Source organism: Fopius arisanus, unplaced genomic scaffold, assembly GCF_000806365.1.
Source record: "Fopius arisanus strain USDA-PBARC FA_bdor unplaced genomic scaffold, ASM80636v1 scaffold00038, whole genome shotgun sequence".
NCBI lineage: Eukaryota > Metazoa > Arthropoda > Insecta > Hymenoptera > Braconidae > Fopius > Fopius arisanus.
In genome coordinates, this window is record NW_011887777.1 from 602,259 (window position 1) to 610,368 (window position 8,110).

General features: G+C 40.0%; 1 long non-coding RNA gene across 1 annotated transcript; it reads left to right on the top strand.

The window, feature by feature from the left end:
* The first annotated feature begins 573 nt into the window (after nucleotides 1-573).
* Nucleotides 574-2,256, top strand: LOC105266440 (uncharacterized). The gene is made up of 3 exons (XR_892158.1): nucleotides 574-1,112; nucleotides 1,194-1,356; nucleotides 1,435-2,256. It is a non-coding gene; the product is annotated as an uncharacterized lncRNA (long non-coding RNA).
* The last annotated feature ends 5,854 nt before the right edge of the window (nucleotides 2,257-8,110 follow it).

The window sequence follows — 8,110 nt, forward strand, 5'->3', positions numbered from 1 at the left end:
GTGTCCTCCGTCACCAAATCGTCCAGGGTGTCAGGTCTACCCATTAGACAAGGCCCTTTGTCTATGGGGTTGGTCCACGTGTTGGGCTGTTTCGTATAAACAGCCTAAATGTTTCCATTATTCCCTCTGATCTATCACAACAGGTCTCTTGTTCGTTTTAACGTCGAAAATATTCCCAAGACTCCTGATTTTTATTAATTAAAAAACGTGTTTCTTCAATTTTCTTTCTCATTCTAAAAATCGTTCTAAATATTTGAATAAATTTGAAAAAAGCAAAAACCCTTCAAAATGATAGAAAATTATTTTTTCTCATTCTTTCCTCGCTAAATTCGGTTTTGCATCGCACAAATCCCGTAAATATTAACCGATATAACATTTTTTTTTTCAAAATCGTAGCGGCTCCATTTTCCGTTCACTGTTCCATTCTCCGCCGAATTTCATTCCGGGTTTCGTTCCAAGCTGGAACGCTCCAATAATTTCGTTCCAGGTTTCGTTCCTAGCCGAAACGTTCCAGACATTTCGTTCCGGGTTTCGTTCCAAGCCGAAGCGTTCCAGACATTTCGTTCCGGGTTTCGTTCCAAGCTGGAACACTCCAATAATTTCGTTCCGGGTTTCGTTCCTAGCCGAAACGTTCCAGACATTTCGTTCCGAGTTTCGTTCCAAGCGGGAACGTTCCAGACATTTCGTTCCGAGTTTGGTTCCGAGCATTTCGTTCCACGACTTTCATTCCAAGTTTCACTTCTAACTCGGAACGATACAATTTCGTTTCGTTCCGAGCCCCTGGAACGAAATTCAAACCGGAATGCGTTCCAAGTCCCTGCTTTTTAAAAGAACTAATCAGAGAGTTTGTCGGGTTGTTTTGAATGAGAACGCTTGTAAAGGTTATGTGCTTTCAAAAATGGGTGATCACGATCAATATTTTAATAACAATCGCCTAGATGATAATGAGACGGAGTTTGAAAATGATGGAAACTTTAAAGAAAATGACGAACTTCTGATTGATGCAGTGAGAGCATATCCACACTTATATAGTCATCAAGACAGGAACTTCCAAGATGCAATGATGAAAGAAAATTCTTGGAAAGAGATATCCATTGCAGTAAATATTCCAGGTAAATACAGATGAGATCAAATTATCGATTTAGTGCTGTTTATTTTATATTTCTGACGTTGGACTAATTTTTTCCTAAAAGATACTGAATGTAAAACTCGATGGATAAGACTCCAGGAAAGATTTGGAAAGGAAAAACGACAGAGGGAATCAGATGCTAGGAGTGGCAGTGGAGCGAGTAGACGGAGTGTTTTCGTTTACTAGGAGAATTTGCTCTTCCTTGATGATTATATTAAGAGGAGAAAGTGAGTGTGGCTCATGATAAAAATCGTTTTGAATGGAGTTGTTCATGACCAAATCTGATTGTATATTTTCTTTTTCAGAGTGCTCACTAATGTAGCCAATAAACGTCACAAAACAGCCGCAATTGATGAAAGAAATGGTTTTCTCGCTGTGCCACCAATATCGTTAATTTTTCAGCAAGACCTGGCGGCTGAGAACGGTTCACGAGGTTCTGAAATGGTTGAAAATGTTGAATTTCAAAATAATTCATTAGTACCCAGCTCTGATACCCAAGTTTCCACCTCAGTGCCTACACCAATCCAATCGTGTACCAACTTTCTTGCACCATTTCGGCAGAGAATCCAGCAAACAAATCAAAAGAGATAATCATCAAACCCAGTATTGGAGCAACAAGGCACTTCGCAAGTTGGTGGTTCATCTAGTGGTCAGCGAGATTTTCGAGAAATTCTTGATGATACTGAGGATTCCAGATGCTCAATGAGTTCTAGGCGCGAGAGTACACCTTCTCCAGCTCCATCATTGTGCCAGTCAACACCACAAAGACCAAATTCTAGGAAGAAGAAAAGCGACACAACGGTCTTGGAAACCACTCTGATTTCCTTATGTCAGACGCTGCATCAAAGTCTCCTCTCACTCTCAATGATAATGCAAACCCTCAAGCCGCTGGAAACACAGGCGGAACGTTTACAAAATTGATAGCAGATGAATTAAATAAACTTCCACCTGAAGAACAAAAGAAGAGACGGCTCGCTATGATGCAAATTTTATATGCACCATATCTTTGATTCACACATCCAACCAAAGTCTTTAACCAAAAGTTCCTAGTAATTAATTTTAATCATCAACTATGAAAAGATAATTATCAACTCATTTTTACCATTTACATATTCTCTTTGGCATGGTTAACATCCAATTATTTTTAAATATTAGATACTAATTTTTTTTCTACATTTTTTCCTATAGGTTGTCATTAACAATTTATGTTAAACAGTCGATTTATCATAGTCTGTTAATTGCGAAATTTTCTCCATAATCGTAAATGAGCGAAAAAAGTCTAACCATCTCTTTTAATAGTTAATGACATCCCTAACTGAGAAACTTTATTAACCTTCCATCTGGAACTCATTTACAACCAAGAAAAATAGTTAATTAGCTAAAAGTTTTATCACCCTAACATTTTACCGGAGTTCCGTTTGAACCTTCGTAGTGATAAGACGTGTTTTGGATACGCTCCGTAAACGTTACCAGTTCTTATCGTGATATAGTGCCTGTTTCAAACCGGAACACTAGTCAATGAGTCTAGCCCAGATGGGGCGACCCCTGACGCGTTCAAACTGTTTTTTCCACCCACACCAGAAGACATGAACGAAGTAATAAAGAATGATAGCGCAACTGCGTCTAGCTCCCAGACCCTACAGCCGCGAACATTCGCACAAGCAACCAGCAACTTGCAAAACCCAGAAGAGTTTCCAAGTGAAGAACAAGGAATAATTATCAGTGCAATCCAAGGTATTAAGATGAAAGAGTACATCTATGCGATTGGAGAACTTGTGGGCCGCAGCAACGTAGTCGGTGCTGAAAGACTCCTAGGAAACAGAATATCGATCTACGTCAAGACTCCAGAGCTTTTTGACAAATTGACAGCAACAGACACCAGCCTATTCATAGGAGACAACAAACTTAGTATTACACCAGAGAAAGCCAAAACGTCTCTCCCAAAATTCCACACGCGGCCATAGAAGAAGCCCTGAAGCTCAGCAAAATTGATCCAGTCACAAAGGTTACCACAATTAAGTTCAACTTAGATAAGGAGGGGTACTCTATGGCGAGTTCCAGAAGACAATGCCAAATTAGAGAGGAAGACGCTCTAAAAATCTCAGAGAATATCAAAGTCGTATATCAGGGAAAACAATACCTGATCACAACGGCTGTTGACAACCAAGCATGTTACAAGTGTAATAAATCAGGCCCCATTGCAAGGAACTGTACGCAAGACAAATCCGGAGATAATCCTCAGAGACGTTCTATGGCACAACGCCTGTCACAACAAAGAGCTGAACAGCCCCCAACCCCACCAAACCCCTCACCGAATGATCTGACAGCCGAAGCAGAGGATAACAATGGAGGAAAAACAAAAGGTCAAACAATGATCGATTTACTCACTAAAAGACCAATTGAAGAAACCAGGGAACCAGAAATTACACCCGTGCTGCAGGACAAAATGGAAACAGAAGACCTCCAAAATTTTAAACGGCCCCCAGCAAAAACAAGTCAGAGCTCCCACATACAAGACGGCTCAGGAGAGGAGAGTGAAGATGCATCTGAGGTACCAAGGGAACACCTGAGAAAGGTGAAAAGACCCAAAATAGGGAAATCTCGGCTTCTCACAAGAGAGTTTATGAAGGCCCACTCAGTTCAAGTAGCCAGGATGCTTAAAAAAGCCCAAACGACTACTGCATCGACTACAATGAGTTTCTCAACTTTCTTGACAAAACCTTTGAACTGAAAGACCTATGACTTCTCACTGAGCAAATTGGAAAGAATCCATCTGACCTCGCAACCACCCTAAGATGTCTTCACCCCTTCATCTCAGACATAACACTCAAAGGCAGATTGACCAAGTTGGCAAACAAATTGGAAGATATCTCAAATAACACTGAAGAGGATGGATACTTGACTGCGTCATCTCAAAATTAATTGTCGACCATGGATACTCAACAAACGCAACAACAACAACCTAGACAAACCGACTCCCCCTGTAGCCTGAGGGTCATATTCTGGAACATCAGAGGAATCAACGCTCATCGGGAGGATATCGAACTTGCCCTGGAAGACATTGACGTTTTCGTTGGTGTCGAGACAAAGCTCAACCCGGTGGACAGGCAAAACTATAACTTTTCTGGCTGCAATACATACCGTGTAGACAGACCCAATGTATCGACTGAAACAGGGCAGGGAGGTATCATAATAATTACTAAAAACTATTTATCCGTCAAACCCTGCAAAGACATTACTAATCCCCATCCGAATGTAGAACTTGCAGCCATTGAAATTAACAATATCAAACCTAAAATAAATGTATTAGCTTGCTACCGAAACCCAGAGAGTAGCCTGCATATTGAGCACTGGAATAAAATAATTAGCATATATAGAGACCTCGAAAATTGCCTACTAATTGGAGATTTTAATGCTCATCATGTTGCGTGGAATTGCAGGCAAAACAAACCAGATGGTCTCAAATTATATGATTGTATCGAGAGAAACGATATAATTCTGCATAACACCGATACCTTAACAAATATAGATGTATACAGGGGGAAAAAATCGAATATAGACTTAGTAATGAGCAGCCCGGGAATAGCAGAAACTATAAAGGTTGAAACAATTGATGAAACTTGGGAGTCCGACCACTACTCAATAAAAATCAATCTCGATGTCCAGAAAACTCAATATGCTAGGAAATCTTTCAGGATCACATCAGTACAAACAAACTGGTGCGCACTTGAAGCACTTTTAAAGAACTCATTCACACAGTTCCTAACACCAACTTATGAAAATCTAAATCCGATTGAAAAATATAGATATTATATAGAGAATATAGCTATTAATGTAGGTAAATGCACTCCGAGGAAAAAACAGGTACCAGCGAAAAATCATAGGAACCCTGTTAAATGGTGGGATTTAGAATGCTCCAGGGTTCAGAGACTTCGCTGAGCCGGATACAAAAAATGGAGATGTACCAAGCCACTTACTGACCTAATAGCTTTCAAAAAATCCACTGCCATTGCCAGGAAAACCTTCAAACAAAAAAAGAATCAATGCTTTATCGAGTTTACCGAAACATTAAATTTTAGGAAAAATATAAAGTATGTCTGGAGCACGTGCAAGGTATTAAAAAATGCCTGGATAAATACAGGATCACACAAGCCCAAAGACTTTCTTGAGACAAGACAAAAGGTTCTCCAGGCAATGCAAAAATTAACTTGTGACGTAGACCCCACTAATCCTACCTTCATCCCCCACTCAGAGCCAAACCCTTTATTCGACCAGCCCTTCTCCTTTGATGAATTTAATTATGCATTACACCATAAAAATAGCCATTCAGCACCGGGGCTTGACGGTATAGACTATAACTTACTTAACAAACTCCCAGTCCAGCTCAAATTGATACTTATAGATATCTTCAATGAAATCCATCAGTCAGGAGAATTCCCATCAGAATGGAAGAAAACCTTCCTCCACTTCATCCCCAAGAGCAACAACTCCGGAGTCAGACCCATAGCCCTAACGTCTTGCGTACTCAAACTGTATGAATCAATATTAAAAAATAGACTGCAATGGTGGGTGGAGCGAAAAAACATCCTCCCTTTCTCGCAAACAGGGTTCAGATCCGGACTATCCTGTACAGACAACCTGGTAAATCTCACACTTCATGTAGAACATGTCTTTCGAGAACAAAAACAAACCCTAGCAGTATTCTTAGACGTTACCGGAGCGTTCGATAACGTCGAGGGGAACAAATTACTAAATATCCTCACCGAGGTCGGGTGCTCTAGTACCATCCTTAGATTTATAAAATTCCTCACCCATGAAAGAGTTCTGCACTGCGAAGCACTGGGAGATGATACTAGGACAACCAGTAAGGGGCTCCCTCAGGGTCGAGTGCTTTCCCCTCTCCTTTACACAATCTATACCAGGAATATTCTCAGTAAAATAGACCGTAGAGTAGAATCACCACTTTTCGCAGATGACAGCCTTGTTCATATGTATCACAAAATATGAAACCGACAAAGCCATACTAGAAAAATCTATAGAGCAGGTGGCAAATAATCTCAATGATTTAGGCCTAAAAATTGCCCCCGGGAAAACGGTCCTTCTCCGTTTTAACAAAAAAGGATCACCGCCAGAATGCACCCAGATTAAAATAGAAGAACACACCATTATATCTTCTCCGACTGCCAAATTTTTAGGCATACACTTCGACCAAAAATTAAATTTCAATCAACACATATCTGTGCTCCAACAAAGGTGCATGAAAGCTTTGAACATCGTAAAATTTTTACGGAGAACCTGGTGGTGAACCGACCCTGAAACACTGATCAGATTATACAAAAGCTATGCCCGATCCATAATAGACTATGACCTATTTGTTTACTTCCCTAATACCAGGAAATATGAGTCAAAATTAGAATCGATCCAATATGCAGCTATACGCTTTGCTCTGGGATACAGACGCTCCACCCCAACCAATGTCTTGATAGGAGAATCCAAGCTCATGCTGATTCAACACCGCGCCAGCCTCCTATTCAAGACATTTTTGATGAAAATTCTGAGCAATTAATCCAGTCAACTATTTGATACAATTTCCTTGATTTTCAAAGAAAAAAAAACAAGAAACCTTAATAAAGATAAGCTAGTCACTAAGTGCATCAGAACGGTGCTGCAATTTGAAAAAAACTTGCAAAAAGGAAGCAATTTCAACATGTTCCTCCACTCCTACAGCACCCTATTCAGCTCTATAAATACAAAAAACGATCTTGGTACAATACTCCAAACCCTCTTAGCTCCCAACGAAGCTCTTAATCAAGAAATCCAGAGTAAATCAAAACTGGAACATTATCTATACAGACGGTAGTAAAGATCCGGGAGCGGAGTATGTGGGAGCGGCCTGTCACTGCCCCAACCTGGGCATTGACATCTCTGTCACCCTCAACACTGATTGCTCGGTTTTTACCTCGGAGTGCATAGCGCTGAACCTAGCCATAAATCCGGTAAACAAAAATAGCGAAGTCAGCCACCTCATCTTCTCGGACTCTCTTAGCGCACTACAAAGCCTGGAATCCATCCATTTTCACCCTCACATCAACCCGTATATCTTACTTGCAAAAGAAAAATATAATAAATTTATGGCAGACAAGCAGAACACGAAGATCATATTCCGTTGGATCCCAGCGCATAGAGGGATCGAGGGTAATGAGAGGGCTGACAACCTAGCGGAACATGCTGAAGAACAAGAATCAGAACAATTCATGGTGCCACCCACGGATTACAAAACTAGATTTAAAAAAGAAAGTTATGTTAACACTCGAAGATCCATCCAAGAGCAAGCACTACGGCTAAATAAACCTGAAGGTGAACACTATTTCAAGTATTACTGGAATACGAAGTGCCGGCCCCGGTATCACAGGAGCAGGCTCCCCACGGAACTTGTTGTCTGGGTAAATAGGGCGCGGGCAGGCCATTATCACCTTAATAAGTCCTTGTACCGCATAGGCTTAGTCAACACCACGGAATGCAGCTGTGGAGCTGCGACTCAGGATATCAATCATGTGATATGGGAATGTCCAAATTACCCAAGTAAAGATAGACAAACCATGAATGAAAAATTGATCAAACATAATTTCCCTCGACCATTCACCATAGCTGCATTCCTGGTGGCAAAGGACCTTAAACCCCTACAAATTATACACCAGTTTTAAAAAAAATGTAAAATTCAAATTTAAAACTCGCAACGAACATGTATCTAAATGAACTATATGACTGTAAATAACCCACTGTAGGTTGATACATTAATAAAAAAAAAACATTTTACCATTTTATATTATCAAATGTTATGAGTTATTATATTTTATATCGTTTTGTTGCTATATAATATAACGTCAACTTGATATTCTCACTTATTTTCGTACGCCTATTTCTGTATGGAATACATTGATTATTATAAATATACAATTTATAGTAAAGAAGATTTGACAT